Genomic DNA, 23,746 nt, shown 5'->3' on the forward strand with positions numbered 1-23,746 from the left:
TGTCCTGCTAGGTTCTCCCACTGGGGCCCTGGAAATTAAGCTGATAAAAGACAGATTAACAAAAGAGGCCAGACATGATGGTTCACGCCTGTAATCCCAACACTTTGGGAACCCAAGCAGGCCCATCGCTGAAGCCCAGGAGTTCAAGACCAGCCTGGGCAACATGGTGAAACCCCATGTCTACTAAAAATACCAAAAATAAGCAGGTTGTGGTTGTGCACACCTGTAGTCCCAGCTACTCAGAAGGATGAAGTGGGAGAATCACTCGAGTCCAGGAGGTTGAGACTATAGTGAGGTCAGACACCTGCACTCCAGCCTGGATGAGAGAGAGAAGGAAGGAAGGAAAGAAGGAAAGTAGAAGGGAGGGAGAGAGGAAAGGAAGGAAGGAAGGAAGGAAGGAAGGAAGGAAGGAAGGAAGGAAGGAAGGAAGGAAGGAAGGAAGGAGGGAGGGAGGGAGGGAGGGAGGGAGGGAGGGAAGGAGGCAGAGGGAGGGAGGGAAGAGAAGGAAGGAGGGAAGGGAAGGAGGGTAAGGAAGGAAGGAGAAAAAGAAAGAAAGAGAAAGAAAGAAAGGAAAGAAAGAAAGAAAGAAAGAGAGAGAGAGATAATTTAATAACATATGTATGCACAGGAGTTTCACAAAGAAAAGAGACTCAAGGTAGCCAGATAAGTGAGGCTTATTCATCACCTTAGGCTAAACAAATGAAAAGGAGTTTGGGGCTTCTGAGAAGGGGAGGAACATGTATTTTACAAAAGAGGAAATGGCTACTCCACTTTTAGGCAGTTAGAGGGAGGTAAAGAGCTTTTCTGAGTCTGCTAGGTCTCAAATGCCTTTAACTTAGAGTAATCCATGTGACAAAGCAGCATACTTCGAGGAGGCATATTCTGGCATCTTTCAATCCCAACCTCAAAAACAGTAAGAAAGTGACTTCTGCTTCCCAATAAGATGGAGTGTAACAAGGTCCAGGATAACAGACATAACTAAAAAAAAATTGTGTGTAAACAATGGTTTTCAGACATTGGGCATCAGACAATGCAAGAAAGCATTCCTTGAGAGGTGCGAAACAAACCAAGTGAACCCATAACTGCCCAAGCTTATTGCCTGGACACATTTTCCAGGCTGCAGCTTAGGGTGAGGAAACTAAATGAAGCCCAGCCCAGATGAACTGTGACAGTGGAAGTTCAGGGAGGCCAAGGCAGCTACAGTTCCCAGGGCAGAGTATTGGAGAGGAGGGAGTTGCAGAGACAGAGAAATCTGGAGATCTGTGAACGATCCTTCTCAAGTCCTCAGCTAATTGCTTATCAGCACAAGAGTGATTAGAGGGAACAGTCCCGGGAGATCACACACATCTGGTGTGTGAATAATTCATCTGCCCAACAGATAGACCAACTCATGCGACATTAAGTGGAATACTCAGATGAGCATTCTTTCAGTAGCAGGGCAAAATTAGCCCTCGACCAAATCCTGTTCCAGTCCTGCTTAGCAAAGCTTAAAAGCAAGATCCAGAAGGATACAGACAGTTCCAAGTAACTAAAAGTGTCCCAGAACAAAACTAGAGAATAAGGGAATTTAAAAATATACAGCACTCAACAGGATAAAAATTCACAATTTCTGGCATTTAATCAAAAAGTACCAGACACTCAAAGAAGTAGGAAAACATGACTGTGATGGTTAATTGTTTGTCAACTTGATTGGCCACAGGGTGCCCCAATATTTGGTTAAACATTGCTCTGAATGTGTCCATGAGGGTGTTTCTGGACAAACATTAACATGTGAATCTGTAGCCTGAGTAAAGAAGGTGGATCTCCCCAGTGTGAGGGGGCCTCACCCAATTCAGTGAAGGCCTGAATAGACAAAATGGTTGAGTCAGGGAGAATTTGCTCTCATGACATGACTCTCATCAAACAAGGACATCAGTCTTCCCTTGCCTTTGAGCCCAGACTAGAACTGGAATTTACACCCGTCTCTTCTGATTCTCAGGCCTTCAGACGTGAGCTACAACAATACCATCGGTTCTCCTGAGTCTCCAGCTTGCCAACTGCAGATCTTGGGATTCTCCTCTGCCTCTATAAGTGTGTGAGCCAATTCTAGAAAGAAAGAAATCTCTTCTTTATTTTTTCTTTTTCTTTTGAGATGGAGTCTCACTCTGTTGCCCAGGCTGGAATGCAGTGGTGCAATTTCAGCTCATTGCAACCTCTGCCTCTGTGGTTCACGTGATTCTCCTGCCTCAGCCTCCTGAGGTAGCTGGAATTACAGGCCTGCACCACCACACCTGGCTAATTCTTGTATTTTTAGTAGAGACGGGGTTTCACCATGTTATCCAGGCTGGTCTCAAACTCCTGATCACAGGTGATCCACCTGCCTCAGCCTCCCAAAGTGCTGGGATTACAGGTGTGAGCCATCACACCCAGCCTCCTTTTGAATCTGTCTCAGCATTACCCTGATCAATACAATGACCCATAATGAGGAAGGGGAAAAAATTCAGTAAACACTGATCTAGAAATGACAGAGATGACTTAATAGACAAGGACATTAAGACAGTTTCATAGCATATATCAAGAAAGTAGAGGAAAGATCAAGCATGTTAAGTAAACACATGGAAGTATAGAAAAGATACAATTTGAACTTCTGAAGATAAAAAATATATTGTTTGAAGTGAAAACTACCACAGGTTGTAGTAACAGCAGATTCAACACTGCAGAATAATTTAGTGGTAAACTTGAAGGTATAGTAATAGAAATGAACACAAAAAGACTAGACGATAATAAACAGAACCTCTGTGAGTTGCACGACAATCTCAACACCCTAAATATATGTCACTGGATTTGCTGAAGGAGAGGAGAAAGAAGGGAGAACAGAAAAAGTATTTGAATAAATAAATAGCCAACATCTTTTCAAATTTGCTGAAAACTATAAACCCACAGATCTAAAAACTCAACTCTAATCACAAAAAGAATAAGAAACTTCTAGTTTGACTAAATAATACAGATATCCCCTACTTTCAGAAACTTAATGTATTGATTATTTATTGCTAATTAACAAATCACCCCAAAATGTAATGGCTTGAAACAACAATAATCATACATTTTCTTGTGCGATTTCAGAGAACCAGGAACTTGGAAATAGCTCAGGAGGCAGGCTGGACTGGGAATCACCACAGGACCGTCAGGAGCCTCCGTTTCTCCGCCCATGCACCTCTCCTCAGGGACGCCTTAGTGTCCTCATCGCATGGTGACTGGCTGTCTGTTAAGCAAGTGATCCTTACGTTACTTTGCCTAGGAAGTCTCACACCATCACTTCTGCTGATTCTATTCATCACACAGGGCCAGCCCCAATTTACTGCAAGAGAAGACTCCATAGGTGTGGATATCAGAAGGCAGAGATCATCCTAAGCCCTCTTAGAGTTGGCTCTTGCACTCAATATTTTAAAATTAAAATTTACCACAAAGATAAATGAAGAATGAAGATTCATACTATATAAGTATTCATGAAAAGTGAATTATTATTATTTCTTTGTAAATTTGTAAAACTTTCCAGGTTTTTGTTGTTCATTTGTTTGTTTTGTTTTGTTTGAGACAGAATTTCCCTCTGTCTCCCAAACTGGAGTGCAGTGGTGCAATGTTGTCTCACTGCAACCTCCAGCTCCCAGGTTCAAGCAATTCTCCTGCCTCAGCCTCCCAAGTAGCTGGGATTACAGGCACCCACCACCACGCCTGGCTAATTTTTAGTAGAGACAAAGTTTCATCACATTGGCCAGGCTGGTCTCGAACTCCTGAGCTCAGGTGATCACCTACCTTTGCCTCCCAAAGTGCTAGGATTACAGGCATGAGCCATTGTGCCCCACCAACATTTCCAAGTTTTAAAAAAATTCAGTATCTGGCTAATTTGGAAAGCATCCATTGCTTAAGTGAAGCACAACTTTACTGTAAGGACAATACATCTTTTCTTTGAATGACTTCAAGTCCTAGGAGAGGTTTGCCTTTGGGCTGCAATTTTCTGGATGATTCCTCATGCAACCTAATCCAGGAATGTATAGAAACAAAATGTTGCAACTCATAGAATATATTTCTGTTTACTTGTTTGTTCCTTTATAAGTGACAAGGCTGATGATGTTCAATTATGTGAAGAAACTCCGCTATGGGCAGCCTTCAACTCTATATACCTTGTTCACTCATACTGCAAAACGTCCTGCCTGGATTTTAGTCTTCCTGCTTCAGCTGGCCAATGAGGATTTCAAGCTGTGGCTTTAGAGTGTCAGTCTCCGGCAAAGTGTCAGGGAAAGTGGCCTGCCTTACTTATGATGGGAATGTACATATTAGAACAGATAGCCCTTCCTCAGGTCTTCTGACCACACTCCTGTCCCTGGAGCCCCCTAGCGTACTTTCCTCCACCCTACCATGCCCTGGAGAGTCCCTTCGGCAACCTTGGCTGAACCCAGTATCTCCTCTCACCTTCCCGCCTTCCCTACCTACCCTCACTCCAGAGCAAGGTGCCCATGAAGAATCTATTTCATGCCCAGCCACCTGTTTCCAAGAAAGGAAGCCCGTGTGTAAACTATAACTCCTTGGATATATTTCAGGCTCTAGAAATGGAGTGCTCTTTATAACATGTGAGCCTGTGACTTGACTTTCAGTTGCTCAACTTATCAACACATTTCCAAGAGTATATTATGGGCAAAAGCAGAGACTGCTTGTAGTAGAGATGACAAAAAGTAAGGAGAGCATAATAAAGGGCATATTGTTTTTGTTCATCAAGAGGAACCATCCCTAAGATATCAAGAATAAACCAGTGGTGCCAGGCACTGTGGATCATGCCTGTAATCCCAGCGCTTTGGGAGGCCGAGGTAGGTAGACCACAAGGTCAGGAGTTTGAGACCAGCCTTACCAATATGGTGAAACCCCTATCTTCTATTTTCTACTAAAAATAGAAAAATTAGCCAGGCATGGTAGTACACACCTGTAATCCCAGCTACTCAGGAGACTGAGGCAAGAGAATCACTTGAAACCAGAGGTGGAGGTTTCACTGAGCTGAGATGTTGCATTGCACTACAGCCTAGGTAACAGAGTTAGACAACGACTCAAAAAAAAAAAAAAAAAAAGAGAGAGAGAAACAATCTAGAAGGAAAAGAAAAATCTCTGAATATAATTTCTAATGTTAATGTCACTCCGACTTCCATCTCTAGGTAAGGTTTGGAATGAGCATGGTGTGACCAGAAGAAGAGTTTCCATTAGGTGTTTGACCACCCCTCTGATAAATACAGTCACAACATACCAGCATAGTTACAAAATCTCAATCAAGAAATAGAGAATGCCATACACACAGACATACAACTTTATACAAATTTACACACTCACTCATTTTGTTGTTCTAAGACATCTATGCAGTCTTGTAAGTGAGATTTGGCATGGCTGTGGAGAAAGCACTGTTCTGAAAAATCTCTTTTTACAAATAGAAAAATCTGACAGTGCGGGAGTAGGAGTTTGGCTGCTGACTCAGACTTAGCCACCCTCTCTGAACAAAGAGCTCTGCGCTCATCATAAACTGCAAGGCAGTACATCAGTCCACACTGAGTCCACTCACGCCCACTGTTACAATTACATGTGAAGCAATTATGAAGCTCACACACGTGGTCTGGACCAGGTACGGTGGCAGATGAGTGTGAAGCTCAGTCTCTACCCTCAAGGCTCTTGCACACTAATGAGAATCCAATAAGCAAATGAGGGAAGGGAGAAATCTCAGTGGACGTTCTCTAATTTCATACCCGGCATATGGATGGAGACCACAAATAATTTAAAAATAGCTGGAGTTGAGTACGGTATGGTAGCTCACACCTGTAATCCCAGCACCTTGGGAGGTCTAGTTGGGCAGACTGCTTTAGCCCAGGAGTTTGAGACCAGCCTGGGCAACACGGCACAACCCTGTCTCTACAAAAAATACAAAAAGCAGCTGGGCATGGTGAAAGATAGAAGAAGAAAGAAAGAAGGAAGAAAAGAGAGAAAGAGAGGAAGACAGAAAAAGAGAAAGAAAGAGAGAGAGAGGGAGGGAGGGAGATAGGGAGGAGGGAATGTTTGGTTTTTTTCTATTTATATATTTTTATTTTTTTATTTTTTCAGACAGAGTCTTGCTCTGTCACCCATGCTGGAGTGCAATGGCACTGTCTCGGCTCACTGCAGCCTCCACCTCCTGGGTTAAGCAATTCTCCTGCCACAGCCTCCCGAGTAGCTGGGATTACAGGCACCCACCACCATGCCCAGCTAATTTTTGTATTTTTAGTAGAGATGGGGTTTTATCATGTTAGCCAGGATTGTCTCGATCTCCTGACCTTGTGATCCACCCACCTCAGCATTCCAAAGTGTTGGGATTATAGGCGTGAGCCAGCCGTGCCTGGCCTATTTATTATTTTTTTAGAGACAGGGTTTCACTCTGTTGTGCAGGCTGTAGTGCAGGGGCATGATCATGGCTCACCACAGCCTCAACTTTCTGGGCTGAAATGATCCTCCTGTCTCAGCCTTCTGGGTAGCCAAGACTGCAGGCACACACCACCATGTCCAACTAACATTTTTATTTTTTATATTTTTGTAGAGATAAGATCTCACCATGTTGTCCAGGCTGGCCTCAAACTCATGGCCTCAAGTGATCCTCCTGCCTCAGCCTCCCAAAGTGCTGGGATTACAGGTGTAAGCCAGACTAGCAGTAGAGGATGTTCTCACATGAAGCTCTATGAATATATGAGAGGTTGCCATAGCTTCAGCAACTGAAGCTTCAACAGTTCCATTTCTTTTTTTTTTTTTTTTGAGACAGAGTCTTGCTCTGTCACCCAGGTTAGAGTGCAGTGGCGCAATCTCAGCTCACTGCAAACTTTGTCTCCCAGGTTCAAGCAATTCTCCTGCCTCAGCCTCCTGAGTAGCTGGGATTACAGGCACACCCAGCTAATTTTTGTATTTTTAGTAGAGACAGAGTTTCACAATGTTGGCCAGGCTGGTCTTGAACTCCTGACCTCGTGATTCACCTGCCTTGGCCTCCCAAAGTGGGATTACAGGCGTGAGCCACCACACTCAGCCCACAGTTCCATTTCTAACACATCAAATTTATGTTTCTTCACTCAGCCTTCAAAGGCCTCTGTAAACTTACCTTACTTCCCAGCACCCTCTACCTCTCAGACTAATCTCCACCATCACCCAGACACATCAAACCAGAACATGCATCCTGCCCAAATGTCCCCTTCTGGAAAGTCCTTTCCTCCCACTACCTTATGCTCCCTTCAGCCACCCTTAATCAATGATACAGATATTTGTGTTCTAGAGACCATGACATCAGATAGTCTGCTGCCCAGTGTTTCTCTAAAGCTGTATTCAGAAGTGATGCTTAGGGAGAGCCGTAGCTGATGCATTCATCCAGATAACAAGCGCTTCCTTCCATTCACTGAGCCTTACCTTGGCCAGGTCCTGTGCTAAGTGCTCCACCTGCCTTGCCACATTTCACACTCACAATAACCCTTCACGGTTCCCTGACCCTTATATGTCTTCATTTTTATCATAACATAATATTAGAAACTGGCTCAAATAATTTGTAAGAAAAGGAGAATAACAAATAATTTAAAGTTAAACCCATCATATTTCCTTATAAGGTTAAAAATAACTGTCCATTAGAGCTGGAAGAAATTGCATAGATCTAGCTCATCTAGCCCAGTGGCTCTCAGCACATGCGCACATGCTCGTGCACACACACACACACATTCTGATTCAGAATCCATTTTGTTGTATGAGGACAGTCACATCTCATTTTCTAGGCTATCATGAGGATTACATGAGATAACACATAGAAAGTGCCTAGAGGGGCCAGGCTCGTTGGCTCATGCCTATAATCCTAGCACTTTGGGAGGCCGAGGTGGGCGGATCACCTGAGGTCAGGAGTTCAAGACCATCTTGGCCATCATGGTGAAACCCCATCTTTAAAAAAAAAGAAAGAAAGAAAGAAAAGAAAAGAAAGTGCCTAGAGGATAAGAGTAGCTTTGCAAGTATTTTCCCCTCCCCCTCATCTCTTCACCTCCTCCGCTGAGGGCAAGGACCACATCTCCGCTGCTTCTGCTTTCCCCTGGTAGAGGGCAGCAGTGAGCAAGTAGCAGGAACAGCAGCAATGTTATCAATGGTCAGTTTGAAGATAGGAACTCCCCTCGCCATTTGGCGTTCCTCTTTTCACCAAAAATACCAAACATACAGATGCCATCTGCTCTGCCTGCCACTATCCACCCAACAGATACAGCTCGTGAAGCAGCTAAGCTTCGCTGGTAATAACAACCACTTGCTATGTTCCACCATCATGTTCTCAAACCAACTGACTGAGAAGGACACACCTGGATTGAATAATGACCACTTGCATGCAGGGTGTAACTCAGCACTTGGTCGACTATTGTGTACCACTTTGGCTACACAAAGAATCACCCAGCATCTCTCTGAAAATACTGATGCCTGGTTCCACTGCAGAGATTGTGATTCATTCCATCTGAAGTGAGGCCGAGACATTAAAAATGCTTATGTTCTAGAGATGATTCTAATGTGTCACCAGGGTTACAAACAGTTGATTTACCTCTATACATGAAAAGGAAATTCATTTTAGCCATTCGAATTATTATTCAGGATGGCAAATCTGTCTCTTTGCATGTGAGGCTATTCAGGCATAACCAAATATTATTGCATGGTGCAGTAACCATAGAGGGAAACTTAAAAAAATTATGATATAGACTAAGGTCAGCAAATACATGGCGGCCCCTTCATGCGTCCATAATTGCAACACCCATCTGAGTCCTAGTCTTGAATCCTTTCCCAAGAGAGCCTGCTGGTGGCCACACAAGATGGAGCTTAATCTCGCACAGGGTATACACACACTTAAAAAGCCTTTTTCATTCTTGGGCATAGATAGTATATTCTTGAACCTTGAAACAAAGCTAGTGTATTTTTGAAATAAAGATGAAAGATAACTCTTTCCCAAACAAACTCTTTTTTTGCCTGCGGGCCAGACTGCCTTTGTAAGACTTACAGCCACAAGGTTAGGTATGAAAGTCATGCCGATAGAAGCCACAAGATTCTGAATTTCCCCAGTTGCTCCTGAAGATATCACTCTTGGCGGGCGCGGTGGCTCACGCCTGTAATCCCAGCACTTTGGGAGGCCGAGGCGGGTGGATCACGAGGAGATCGAGGCCATCCTGGTCAAGATGGTGAAACCCCGTCTCTACTAAAAATACAAAAAAAATTATCTGGGCATGGTGGCGCGTGCTTGTAATCCCAGTATACTCAGGAGGCTGAGGAAGGAGAATTGCCTGAACCCAGGAGACGGAGGTTGCGGTGAGCCGAGATCGCGCCATTGCACTCCAGCCTGGGTAACAAGAGCGAAACTCCGTCTCAAAAAAAAAAAAAAAAAGATAACATCACTCTTGTAAAACGTAAGACCAGTGCTTGAGATACTTTTCAGACCCTGCCTACTGATGCACCCATTGTAGCCACCCACACATAATCTGGCTCAACCAATATTGCAGTCCCATTCAGGAACAGAAGGCAGCAAAAAGAACCCACTTTGATCCCCCACGATTTCATCTCCCACCCAACCAATCAATACTCCCCACTCTGGGCCCTATTATCTGACAAATTATCTTTTTTTTATTTTTATTTTTTACTTTTTAAGATGGTTTCTCACTCTCTCACCCAGGCTGGAGTGCAGGGGCATGATCTTGGCTCACTGCAACCTCTGCCTCCCGGGTTCAAGTGATTCTCCTGTCTCAGCCTCCTGAGTAACTGGGATTACAGGCACGTGCCACCAAGACCAGCTAATTTTGTATTTTTAGTAGAGACAGGGTTTCACTATATTGGTTAGGCTGGTCTCGAACTCCTGACCTCAGGTAATCCACCCTCCTCAGCCTCCCAAAGTACTGGAATTACAGACTTGAGCCACCATGCCCATTCTCAAATTATCTTTTTAAAATAAGCCCACTTTCTGAATTTTGGGGAGACTAATTTGAGTGAAGCAGGAAAGGCCATGAAACAAACCTCTCGGACACCAAACTAGGAAGGAAGTGGTGATTTATTTGCTGGAAGCTATGGCGGCATAGATGAAATCTTAATTATGTCCCAATAATTCTTTTCTTTTCTTTCTTTTCTTTTCTTTTCTTTTTTTTTTTTTTTTTTGAGGCTGAGTCTCACTCTTTAGCCAGGCTGGAGTGCAATGTCACAATCTCAGCTCACCGCAACCTCCACCTCCCACATTCAAGCAATTTTCTTGCCTCAGCCTCCTGAGTAGCTGAGATTATAGGCATGCACCACGACACCCAGCTAATTTTTGTATTTTTTGTAGAGATGGGGTTTCACCGTGTTGGTCATTCTGGTCTCAAACTCCTGAACTCATGATCTGCCTGCCTTAGCCTCCCCAAGTGCTGGAATTACAGGAGTGAGCCACTGCACCCCAGCTTTTTGCAGGGTTTTAAGAAGGATGCTGTGAATAAGCATGAGGTGTTCAAGTGTCATTAAATGTGTGGGGTGGAGCACAGGGTATACATTTGCTGTGAGAAATCATGTTAATACAGATGTTGCATTATCCAAAAATGGTGTGGCTGATTCCCTGCCTGGGCGGGGATTTTTGTATCATAATGAGGCAAAGGGTAAAGATTTGTCATTATTCTGCTCTTTTGCAATTGCAGGTAATAGGGTTAACTCCCTTGAGTAAGATTCATGGTAGGATGCTCCTTATCCTAATTTCCTTAAGGTCTCACTGTTAGCAGGGATGATGCCAGTAGAGGGGGTGGTGCAAGGCCTAGTAGACGCCGGATTTGGAAAAAATGCATTAGTGGTGGTGAGGGCTGAGTGCTGTCCCTACTGTCTCACCTGCATCTTCATGTTTATTGTAGCATTATTCATGATAGCTAAGCTATGGAATCAACCTAAGTGTCCAACAATGAATGAATGGGTAAAGAAAATGTGGTAAAGACACACAGTGGAGCCAGGCGCAGTGCTTCAGGCCAGTAATCCCAGCACTTTGGGAGGCCAAGGCAGGCAGATCACCTGAGGTTGGTAGTTTGAGACCAGCCTGACCAACATGGAAAAACCCTGTCTCTACTAAAAATACAAAATTTATCTGGGTGTGGTAGCCCATGCCTATAATCCCAGCTACTCAGGAGGCTGAGGCAGGAGAATCACTTGAACCCAGGAGGCAGAGATTGCAGTGAACCGAGATCACAGCATTGCACTCCAGCCTGGGCAACAAGAGCAAAATTCCATCTAAAAAAAAAAAAAAGATACACAGTGGAATTTAGTCATAAAAAGTAATGAAATCTTTCCTTTTCAGTAACATGAATGAAACTGGAGGACATTTTATTTACTGAAATAAATCACGTACAGAAAAGTCAATACCACATGTTCTTACTGACATGTAGGAGACTAAAAAAATATATCGAGCACACATAAGTAAAGAGTACAGTTGTGAGTATTAGAGGCTGGGAAGGGAAGACAGGAGAGGAGGATGAGGTGAAGTTGGCTAATGGATACAAAATTACAGCCAGATAGGATGAATGGTTTCCAAGATTCTGCAGCACTGTAGGGCAAATATGGTTAACTATAATTTACTATAAAGTTTCAAAAAGCTAGAAGAGAAGATGGTATGGTTTAGATTTGTGTCCCCACCTAAATCTCATGTCAAATTGTAATCCCCAATGTTGGAGGAGAGGCCTGGTGGGAGGTGACTGGACCTTGGGGGCGGACTTCCCCTTGCTACTCTCATGATAGTGAGTTCTCATGAGATCTGGTTGTTTAAAAGTGTGTGGTACCTCCCCCTTCATTCTCTCCCTCCTGCTCCAGCCATGTGGGACGTGCCTGCTTCCCTTTTGCCTTCCACCATGATTGTGATTTTCCTGAGGCTTCCCTGGACATGCTTCCTGTAGACCCTGCAGAACTGTGAGCCAATTAAACCTCTTTTTTTTTCCTCAGGGTAACCTAGTGGCAAAAAAGAATAAAAAATAAAAATATTTTTAAAAACACCTTTTTTCTTTATAAATTACCCAGTCTCAGGTAGTTCTTTACAGCAATGTAAGAAAACAGAGGATTCTAGATGTTCACAACATAAATAAATGATAAATGGTTGAGGTGATGAATGTGCAAATTACCCTGAATTGATCATTGCACATTATACGCATGTATGGAAATATCACTCTATAACCCACAAGCATGTACAATTATTGCATGTCAAATAAAAACAGGAGGGAAAAATATGAACATTGATAAACATGTCTCCAAAGAACCTGTAAATATGACCTGGCACAGTCTTCCCACTCTTGAAAAGCACAAACCTATGAGACAACGATGGAGAAGTGTTGCTGAGTGTCATAGACAAAAAAAATGTTTGTCAAGCACTGCTGGGGGTGTAGATCTAGCTATCAGTGTGCACCTGAACCATACGCCAAGAATCAGTCCTGGCTCACACCTTAGGGCAGCTCTGAGTCCCAAGACACATTTCATTACCCTACTGGGCTGCACAACACTAGAGCCCATGTGTCCTATCCAGCTGTAATTTCATATCCAATAATGAACCTCTCCTCTTCCTCTCTTCCTTCTCCCCTTCCCATCCTCTAATATCCACAATTCTACTCTCCACTTACTGTTTTAGGAAAACTTATCAGACTGTTTTTTCTCTGCTTTCACACCACGACTACGGTCATCACAGAAGACTCTGTGACCAAAGTGTGGCTTTTCCTCACACACCGAGCAGCACACACTAGCTGGGTGTCCTCCAATTCAATTCCAACATGATCTTCCTGGAGACAGTGTTGGATCCCACAGATTGAGGACTCAGCCCTGAATAGTTCCATCCCCTACCAGTCACAGAACCTCTGACCCACCAGCTTCAAGTTAGGGCTCCCACAACTCTCTTTTTGGGTTCTATTAATTTGCCGGAGTGACTTACAGAACTCAGAGAAACACTTACTTATGTCTGCCAGTTTATTATAAAGGATATTGCAAAAGATACAGACGTAGAGATGCATAGGGCAAGGTATGGGGAAAGTGAACAAAGCTCCCATGCCCACCCCCGGGTGCACTACTCTCCAGGAACCTCCACGCATACAGCTATCCGGCAGTTCTCCAAACCCTGTACTTGGGTTTTCACAGACACTTCATTACATAGGCATGACGGACAACTGTGTAGAAACGTGATTGGACAAAAAGCACATGATCTAAACCCAGAAAGGCCTGTCCAGACTTGACTCAGCCTGGGTAGCATTTCTTCCTCTAGAGTAGGGAGCAGGACCCTCTCTGGAATAAGGGTTGTTTGACCCACAATCATATTAGAGCCCCGCCACGGACAGGTAAAAGGAGAAGGTCAGAGAGAGACCTTTAGGTCTGTTTAGACGTGTTTCCCAAGGCCTAAAGTGCCCCAACATTTTAACAAGGATGATAGGAGGTAGGAGCCAGGAACTGTGGCAAAAACCAATACATATGCCCTAATACCACAGACATCCAAATGAGTGTTTGCCTGTTCTGGAACTTTGCTGTGTGGCACATGGTGGACATTCAGTAATTATTTAAACAGTGGTCAAAGTATTTGCTTTAGGAGGCAATACACACATTTCTTATAAAGACTATTCCAAATACATCCTTTTTTGACAAAGGCTGTTGCTCTGTCACCCAAGCTGGAGTACAGTGGCACAATCACAGATCCTCAACCTCCCACCTCAGCCTCCTGAGTAGCTGGGACTACAGGTGCATGCCACCACAGCCAGTTAACTTTTGTCTTTTCTGTAGAGACAGGGTCTTGCTATGTTGCCCAGGCTGATCTCAATCTCCTGAGCTAAGCAATCCCCACACCTCAGCCTCTCAAAGTGCTGGGATTACAGGCATGAGCCACTGCAGTCTTTTCTTACACATTTTATGTTTATTGTATCTTAACTAAGAAATAATTTCCTATCCTGAGGACATACATATATCCTCCCATATTTAACTTCTAAATGTTTTTAAGTTTTGCAGGAACAACAATTTTTAATCCTTCTAGAATTTATTGGCCCTGTGAATTTACTGGTGTGTGAAGTGGAAATCTAATTTGTTCCCATATACATAATGTAGCTGAGTCCAAGCTTGTGCTGCTCGCTGACAGCCAGTAAGTTGAGAAACAAGGTGTTAGGGCAAGGAAAGTGACTTTATCTCGGAGAGTCGGCAGACAGAGAAGATGGCAGGCTGGTGTCGTAAAGCAGGGGTCCCCAACCTTTTTGGCACCAGGGACCGGTTTGGTGGAAGACAATTTTTCCACAGACCAGGAGGGAGGGAGGGGAGGAGGTTGGTTTGAGGATGAAACTGGATCATCAGGCATTTGTTAGATTCTCATTAGGAGCCTCTCTGAGATCCCTCACATGTGCGATAGGGTTTGGGCTCCTATGAGAGTGTGGTGTCACCACTGACCTGACAGAAGGCAGAACTCAGGTGGTAATGCTTGATCGCCCACTGCTCACCTCCTGCTGTGCAACCCAGTTCCTAACAGGCCGCAGACCAGTCCCAGTCTGTGGCCTGGGTGTTTGAAAGCCCTGTCCTAAAGAACCCTCAGAAGCCTCTATGAATTTTGGGATCCTTTTATATTAGGGGAAGGGGAAAGAGAGAGAGGGGACTGAGATAAAAAGGTGACCAATGTTTACAGACATCTGAGTGGCAGTAAGGGTTAACTTCCTTGTCCTTGGTCAGGTCTCAACGCTTTTATAATTTTTTTTTTTTTTTTTTTGAGACAAGGTCTCACTGTCACCCATGCTGGAGCGCAGTGGGGAGATCATGGCTCACTGCAGCCTCAACCTCCCGTGCTCAAGTGATCCTCCCACTCAGCCTCCTCAGTAGGTTTTGGTTTTGGATTTTTTGTTTTGTTTTTGAGACAGGGTCTCACTTTGTTGCCCAGGCTGGAGTGCAATGGCATGAACACAGCTCACCACAGCTTCAACCTCCTGGGCTCAAGCAATCTGCCCATCTCAGCCTCCCAAGTAGCTGGAACTATGTGTTCACCCAATCACGCCTGGCTAGGGATTTGCTTTTTGATTTTATGTATTTGTAAAGATGGTGTCTTGCCAAGTTTCCCAGGCTAGTTTCTAACTCCTGTGCTTAAGTGATTCTTCTTCCTTGGCTTCCCAAAGTGCTAGAATTACAGTAGTAAGCCACCTCTCCTGGTCAAAATTTTTAACATTAAGTTTTAATAGTAAACACTGTTACTTGTTCATATGCCCTTCCTATCTCCTTGGTGGTTAGGAAAAGGGACTATTTTCAGCCTTGTTTTAAAATTAACCTATAGGCTGGGCGTGGTGGCTCACGCCTGTAATCCCAGCACTTTGGGAGGCCGAGGTGGGTGGATCACGAGGTCAAGAGATCGAGACCATCCTGGTCAACATGGTGAAACCCCGTATCTACTAAAAATACAAAAAATTAGCTGGGCATGGTGGTGCATGCCTGTAATCCCAGCTACTCAGGAGGCTGAGGCAGGAGAATTGCTTGAACACAGGAGGCGGAGGTTGCGGTGAGCCGAGATCACGCCATTGCACTCCAGCCTAGGTAACAAGAGCGAAACTCTGTCTCAAAAAAAATAAAAATAAAATAAAATTAACCTGTAAACTAAATTCCTCTCATAGTCAGCATGGTCTATGTGCAGAGATAAGCAAAAGAAGTTAACCTAAAATCTCTCATTCTGGAAGGGTAGCATTAGGAGCAAAATGGAGTTAGTCATGATAGGCCTTTTTTTCACTGTTACAATAACAAATTGTTTCAGCACCATTTATGGAACGATCCACCAATGAATCTACAACACTAACTCTATCACATATCGTGTTTCCATGCACGTGGATCTGTTTCTAGGCTTTTCCCCATTATATTGGTCTGTATAACATTGTGCCAATATTATACTTTCTTGATTACTATAGCTTTGAAATAAAACTTGACATCTTAAACTTGATAGGACAGTTCTCCCACCTTCTTCAAAGATCGGTTCACAAAATTTTGATAGGAAATCTATTGCTATACTCAGATTACAATCTGGAATTTTGCATTGCATCAAGTGTTGTGAATTGTTTCTATAGAATGTAAGAGAACTGCCTCTTTATTGTTACCGAATATAATGTTTATAGATGACCTGCAAAATGATCCTTCCATTTATCAAAGGATTCTAGTAACAGGAATTTGTTGCTCAATTTCTCTGAACGAAAGATGTTTTTTAATTTATTTTTTGCATGAGTCATTCACATGGTTCAAAAACCAGAAAACATTAAAAGCACATAGTCTCCCTTTTGAATTTGTCCCCATTTGCCCAGTTCCCTCACCCCCACAGGTCACTCCTTTTCTTAGTATCTTATGTATCTCTCCAGAATTTCTTTATGCATATAGAAGCAAAAATAAATACAAACCCTTATTTTTCACAATTGTTTCCCAAAAACATGTTCTCCATCTTGTCTTTTTCATGTATTTTAAGGCTTTTCGCTTAACAGGACATGGGAGGCTTCTAAATTTCCTTTCATTTGATTTTATTTGACATACTCATGTATGTATTTAACCAATCCACCACTGATAGACCTCTGGTTGTTTTCTACCCCTTGCTTTTGCAAGTAACGCTGCAATAAAAAACCTCGTACAGACACTTTTTTAAACATGTGTAAGAAATAGCTGTCTCATATATTTCTAGAAGTGAAATTTCTGGGTGAATAATTTTGATAATTGCTGGTAATTTTGATAGATATTACCAAATTCCATCCATAGACATTGTACCAGTTTAGACTCTCACCAGCAACATACAAGAATGTCCAGTTCCACACAGACCCATCCATAGAATGTTATTGTTGGTGCTCAGAAAACAATACCCCAGAATGAAGGCCTCAAAGCAAAAGTTTATTTCTGACCTTCTCCTGCCCTCCTATCTCTCAGTTCCATTCTCCTATAAGACTGGTCCTAGAAACTAGTCCTTCTTCCCCAAGGTGGGTCATAGCAACCAGAACCCCTTTTCTTCAACCAGCCATAAAACCTAAAAATCTTACTCTAAATTTCCCTCTGCCTTTCTGTCTAAAATCTGGCCATAAAAAATTTATCTGACCTGCCTTGTTTGACTGTGGGCCGTAAGACCCCTATTCCAGAGAGGATCTTTCCCCATACTCAGAAGGAAGGAAAGCATGCTCAGAAAGGCTGAGAAGAGTCCAGACTGAGAGGCCTTGATGGGTTCCCCCACTTAGTCTATTAGCATTAGATTAGACCATTTTTGTCCACTCATATTTCTAAATGGTGGACCATGCATTGTTGAACCTAAGCATAAAAATGGGCAATTTCTCCTCTTTTCCAGCTAGAACCATACAGGATGTTGAACAGAAGAAGCAGGTTCCTGCTATATCAGAAACTCTTGAGAAAAAATGAAAGAATTTCACAGAGCTGAAGATCAAGCACCTGAGAAAGAAGTTTGCCCAAAAGATGTTTTGAAAGGCAAAATGGAAGCTTATATGAAACAGCAAAGCACTATCACAAGGAATATAGGCAGACGTACAGAACTGAAATTCGAGTGGCGAGGATGGCAAGAAAAGCTGGCAACGTCAGTGTACCTGCAGAACCCAAATTGGTGTTTGTCATCAGGATCAGACCGTTAGTGGCGTGAGCACCAAGGTCCGAAAAGTGTTGCAGTTTCTTCGCCTTCATCAAATCTTCAATGGAAATATTTGTGAAGCTCAACAAGGCTTCAATTCACATGCTGAGGATTGTAAAGCCATGCATTGCATGGGGGAACCCAACTCTGAAGTCAGAAAATGAACTAATCTACAAGCATGGTTATGGCAAATTCAGTAAGAAGCAAATTTCTTTGACAGATAATGCTTTGATTGCTCGACCTCTTTGTAAATATGGCATCATTTGCATGGAGGATCTAACTCATGAGTTCTATACTGTTGGAAAATGCTTCAAAGAAGCAAATGACTTCCTGTGACCCTTCAAATTATCTTCTCCAAGAGGTGGAATGAAGAAAATGACCACCCATTTTATAGAAGGTGGAGACGCTGTCAACAGGGAGAACTAGATTAACAGGCTTCTTAGAAGAATGAACTAAGGTGTCTACCATGATTATTTTTCTAATCAGATCAGTTAATAAACATTACTTGCTCTCAAACTGAAGGAAAAAATGAACAATTTCCCCTGTATCTATATATCTTCATTCAGAAGGCTCCCATATACACATGTTAAATACATTTGCATGCCTCTTCTCCAACTAATCTGCCTTTTGCAAGTTGACTCTTCAGCAAAACTTCAGAAGGCTCTTGGCCCCTACATTATCAAACCTTGGGATTTTTGCCAACCTTCCAGGTGTACACATTCTTTACTCATTATTTTGTTGTTTTTACAGAGACAGAATATGAGTTACAAACGCTATTCCCCAGTTATTTTTATTTTATGTATAATAAAAATTCTCTTTATTTTATGTATAATAAAAATTCTTTTTTTTCTTGTCTTTGGTTTTATTTTTGTGCAAGTTTCGTTTTTATAAAGTCAACTGTATCAAACTTTTCTTTTATCACTTTAGGATTTTAGGGCATAGTTGCAAAGGTCTTCCTCACTCCAAGATTTTAAAGGTTATTTCTTCTGCCTCTTTCTAGAATTTTTAAGGTTTCATTTTTTACACTAAAAATTTTATCCGGCTGGACACAGTGGCTCATGCCTGCAATCCCAACACTTTGGCTGACACAGGAGGATCACTTGAGCCCAGGAGTTCGAGACCAGCTTGGCCAACATGGTGAAACCATGTCTCTTCTAAAAATACAAAAATTAGCAGGTGTGGTGGCCCACACCTGTAATCCCAGCTACTCAGGAGGCTGAGACAGAAGAATCACTTGAACTCAGGAGGCAGAGGTTGCAGTAAGCTGAGATGGCATCAGTGCATTCCACCCTGGGCCTGGGCAACAGAGTGACGCTCCATCTCAAAAACAAAATGAAACAAAACCCAAAACACCAAAACAATAACAACAACAAACTACCTTAAGGATAATTAAGATATTACTGATGGCCCGGCGTGATGGCTCATGCCTGTAATCCCAACACTTTGGGAGGCCAAGGCATGTGGATCACCAGAGGTCAGGATTTTGAGATCAGGCTGGCCAATGTGGTGAAATCCTGTCTGCACTAAAAATACAAAAATTAGCAGGGTGTGGTGACGAGCACCTGTAATCCCAGATACTGGGGAGTCTGAGGCAGGAGAATTGCTTGAACCCAGGATGCAGAGGTTGCAGTGAGCCAAAATCACACCATGGCACTCCAGCCTGGGCAACAGAGCAAAACTCCGTCTCAGAAAAGAAAAAAAGATATCATTGATCTTGGCTTTTCCTAGCCACAATCAGTAAATGTTCTGCAATTTGTTCTTTTATGTCTTTAAAATTTTTAAAGTTGGCCAGCCGCAGTGGCTCATGCCTGTAATCCCAGCACTTTGGGAGGCTGAGGTGGGCAGATCATAAGGTCAGGAGTTCAAGACCAGCCTGACCAATTTGGTGAAACCCCATCTCTACTAAAAATACAAAAATTAGCTGGGTGTGGTGTTGCATGCCTGTAATCCCAGCTCTTCAGGAGGCTGAGGCAGGAGAATCCCTTGAACTTGGGAGACAGAGGTTCAGTGAGTTGAGATTGTACCATTGCACTCCAGCCTGGGCAACAGACTCCATCTCAAATATATATATGTAAATTTTTTAATATGCTCTTGCACATTTTTTGTTTAGTTTATTCTTAGGTATTTTATTTTTTATTGTAGTTGCTGTATTTTGTTTGTTCGCTTTGCTTTGTTTTGCTTTGTTTTGATTCAGGGTCTTATTCTGTCACCTAGGCTGGAGTGCAGTAGTACATTCATAGGTCCCTACAGCCTCCAACTCCTGCGTTCAAGTGATCCTCCAGCCTCTGCCTCCCAAGTACCTGGGGCTACAGGTGCAGACCATCACACCTGGTTGTAGTTGCTTTGTTGGGGTTTTGCTAGATTTTATCTGATTGTGACTTGTGTATATATAAAAAGATATTATCATTGCACCTACTGTCTCATTTGATTATCATGGGTTTCCCAAGTTTACAATAATAACTTATGCAAATAGTGATAGTTTTACTTTTCCCTTTCCCAATTTTTATACCTCTAGTTTCCGTCTCTTGTCTAATTGCATTGGCTAAAACCTCCAGCACCTGTGAAATAATAGTAGTGATGATGGACATCTTTTATCTTATTCCTCCATTTGTTGGAAATATTTATAAGTTCTGGCATTAAGCATGATGTTAAGCTGAGATCAATTTATCTTATCATGTTAAGGAAATATTCATCTATATCTACCTGAGTCAATATTTTTATCAAGCATAGTTGTCAAATTTTGCCAGATGTATTTTCAGCATCTATGCAGACCATTTTATAATTTTCTTCAAATCTACCCATATGATCAAATATATTAATATATTTCCAATATTGAAATACCTAGACTAAACCTCAGCACGCATTTCATTTCTTCATGCTTTCTGGCCATCTTCTTTTTCTCACTGTCTTTTTTTTTTTTTCTCTTTTCTTTTTTGAGATAGAGTTTCACTTTGTCACCCAGGCTGGAGTACAATGGCGCCATCTCAGCTCACTGAAACCTCCACCTCTTCCCAAGTACAAGCAATTCTCCTGCTTCGACCTCCTGAGTAGCTGGGATTATAGGCACCCACCATCTTGCCCAGCTAATTTTCGTATTTTTTGTAGAGATGAGGTTTCACTATGTTGGCCAGTTCGGTCTTGAACTCCTGACCTCAAGTGATTTGCCTGCCTCAGCCTCCCAAAGTGCTGGGATTACAGATGTGAACGACCATAACTGGTAGGCAATTTTTTATATCTTTAAAAAATGTATAGCAAGGCCAAGCATGGTGCCTCATGTCCGTAATCCCAGCACTTTGAGAGTCCAAGGCGGGCAGATCATTTGAGGTCAGGAGTTCAAGACCAGCATGGCCAAGATGGTGAAACCCTGTCTCTACTATAAATACAAAAAAAATTTGGCCGGGCGCGATGGCTCACGCCTGTAATCCCAGCACTTAGGGAGGCCAAGGTGGATGGATCACGCGGTCAAGAGATCGAGACCATCCTGGTCAACAAGGTGAAACCCCCTCTCTACTAAAAATACACAAAAAATTAGCTGGGCATGGTGGCACATGCCTGTAATCCCAGCTACTCAGGAGGCTGAGGCAGGAGAATTGCCTGAACCCAGGAGGCGGAGGTTGCAGTGAGCCGAGATCGTGCAATTGCACTCCAGCCTGGGTAACAAGAACGAAACTCTGTCTCAAAAAAAAAAAAAATTAGCCAGGCATGGTGGTGCATGCCTGTAATCCCAGCTACTTGGGAGGCTGAGGCACAAGAATCGCTTGAACCTGGGAGGGAGAGGATGCAGTGAACTGAGATCGTGCCACTGCACTCTAGCCTGGGCAACAATGCAAGACTCCATCTCAAAAAAAAAAAAAAAAACAGTGAGCCGAGATTGTGCCACTGCACTCCAGCCCAGTGACAGAGCGAGACTCTGTTTCAAAAAGAAAAAATTACAGCAAAATGTTTGGTGACTGTTTTCATCGCCAATTTCTGTTGTATCTTCTCTGGGGAGTTTTGCTGCTCTTTTCACCTTTTACATTTCATTATCTTGGTACTGGTGTCACACCAGCTCTCTTTCGTTTAATCATTACGAAATGATTTGAATTTTCAAGGCCTGGCTGTTTGCAGCAGTTACTTGCAGAGAACATATTTTTTTCTTTTTAATTGCACTTTAGGTTTTGGGGTACATGTGAAGAACATGCAAGATAGTTGCATAGGTACACACGTGGCAGTGTGATTTGCTGCCTTCCTCCCCTTCAGCTATATCTGGCATTTCTCCCCAGGCTATCTCTCCCCAACTCCCCACCCCCCGCTGTCCCTCCCCTATTCCCCCCAACAGACCCCAGTGCATAGTGTTCCCCTCCCTGTGTCCATGAGTTCTCATTGTTCAACACCTGCCTATGAGTGAGAACATGCAGTGTTTCATTTTCTGTTCTTGTGTCAATTTGCTGAGAATGATGTTCTCCAGATTCATCCATGTCCCTATAAAGGACACAAACTCATCGTTTTTGATGGCTGCATAATATTCCATGGTGTATATGTGCCACATTTTCCCTGTCCAGTCTATCATCAATGGGCATTTGGGTTGGTTTCAGGTCTTTGCTATTGTAAACAGTGCTGCAATGAACATTCGTGTGCATGTGTCCTTATAGTAGAACGATTTATAATAATTTGGACATATACCCAGTAATGGGATTGCTGGGTGAAATGGAATTTCTATTTCTAGGTCCTTGAGAAATCGCCACACTGTCTTTCACAATGGTTGAACTAATTTACACTCCCACCAGCAGTGTAAAAGTGTTCCTATTTCACCACATCATCTCCAGCATCTGTTGTCTCCAGATTTTTTAATGATCGCCATTCTAACTGGCGTGAGATGGTAAATCAATGTAGTTTTGACTTGCATTTCTCTAATGACCAGTGAAGATGAGCATTTTTTCATATGTTTGTTGGCCTCATGTATGTCTTCTTTTGTAAAGTGTCTGTTCATATCCTTTGCCCACTTTTGAATGGGTTTGTTTGATTTTTTCTTGTAAATCTGTTTGAGTTCTTTGTAAATTCTGGATATCAGCCCTTTGTCAGATGGGTAAACTGCAAAAATTTTTTCCCATTCTGTTGGTTGCCAATTCACTCCGCTGACTGTTTCTTTTGCCGTGCAGAAGTTATGGACTTTGATTAGTTCTCTTTTGTCTATTTTGGCTTTTGTTGCAAATGCTTTTGGTGTTTGGGTCATGAAGTCCTTGCCTACTCCTATGTCCTGAATGGTTTTGCCTAGATTTTCTTCTAGGGTTTTTATGGTGTTAGGTCTTATGTTTAAGTCTTTAATCCATCTGGAGTTAATTTTAGTGTAAGGTGTCAGGAAGGGGTCTAGTTTTTGCTTTCTGCACATAGCTAGCCAGTTTTCCCAACACCATTTATTAAACAGGGAATCCTTTCCCCATTGCTTGTTTTTGTCAGGTTTATCAAAGATTGTATGGTTGTAGATATGTTGTGTTGCTTCCAATGCCTCTGTTCTGTTCCAGTACCATGCTGTTTTGATTACTGTAGTCTTATAGTATAGTTTGAAGCCTGGTAGTGTGATGCCTCCCGCTGTGTTCTTTTTACTTAGAATTGTCTTGGCTATGTGGGCTCTCTTTTGGTTCCATATGAAGTTTAAAGTGTTTTTTTCCAGTTCTGTGAAGAAGGTCATTGGTAACTTGATGGAGATAGCATTGAATCTGTAAATTACTCTGGGCAGTATGGCCATTTTCACAATATTGATTCTTCCTAACCATGAACATGGAATGTTTCTCCATCTGTTTGTGTCCTCTCTTATTTCCTTGAGCAGTGGTTTGTAGTTCTCCTTGAAGAGGTCCTTTACATTCCTTGTTAGTTGTATTCCTAGGTATTTTATTCTCTTTGTAGCAATTGTGAATGGCAGTTTGTCCTTGATTTGGCTCTCTTTAAGTCTGTTATTGGTGTATAGGAATGCTTGTGATTTTTGCACATTGATTTTGTATCCTGAGACTTTGCTGAAGTTGCTTATCAGTTTCAGGAGTTTTTGGGCTGAGACAATGGGGTCTTCTAGATATACTACAAATATATTTGTCGTCTGCAAATAGAGACAATTTGGCTTCCTCCTTTCCTATTTGAATACCCTTTATTTCTTTTTCT

The 23,746-nt window shown here is 42.6% G+C and overlaps 1 long non-coding RNA gene across 1 annotated transcript in view; it reads right to left on the reverse strand.

Moving 5' to 3' along the window:
* Positions 1 to 3,000: 3,000 nt before the first annotated feature.
* Positions 3,001 to 23,746, reverse strand: part of LOC108592268 (uncharacterized) — a 46,514-nt gene continuing 25,768 nt past the window's right edge. The window contains exon 3 of the long non-coding RNA XR_013525264.1: positions 3,001 to 3,241. This is a non-coding gene — a long non-coding RNA (uncharacterized LOC108592268). The remainder of the gene's footprint in view (positions 3,242 to 23,746) is intronic.

The sequence above is a fragment of the Callithrix jacchus genome, chromosome 1, assembly GCF_049354715.1.
Source record: "Callithrix jacchus isolate 240 chromosome 1, calJac240_pri, whole genome shotgun sequence".
In the NCBI taxonomy this organism is placed as follows: domain Eukaryota; kingdom Metazoa; phylum Chordata; class Mammalia; order Primates; family Cebidae; genus Callithrix; species Callithrix jacchus.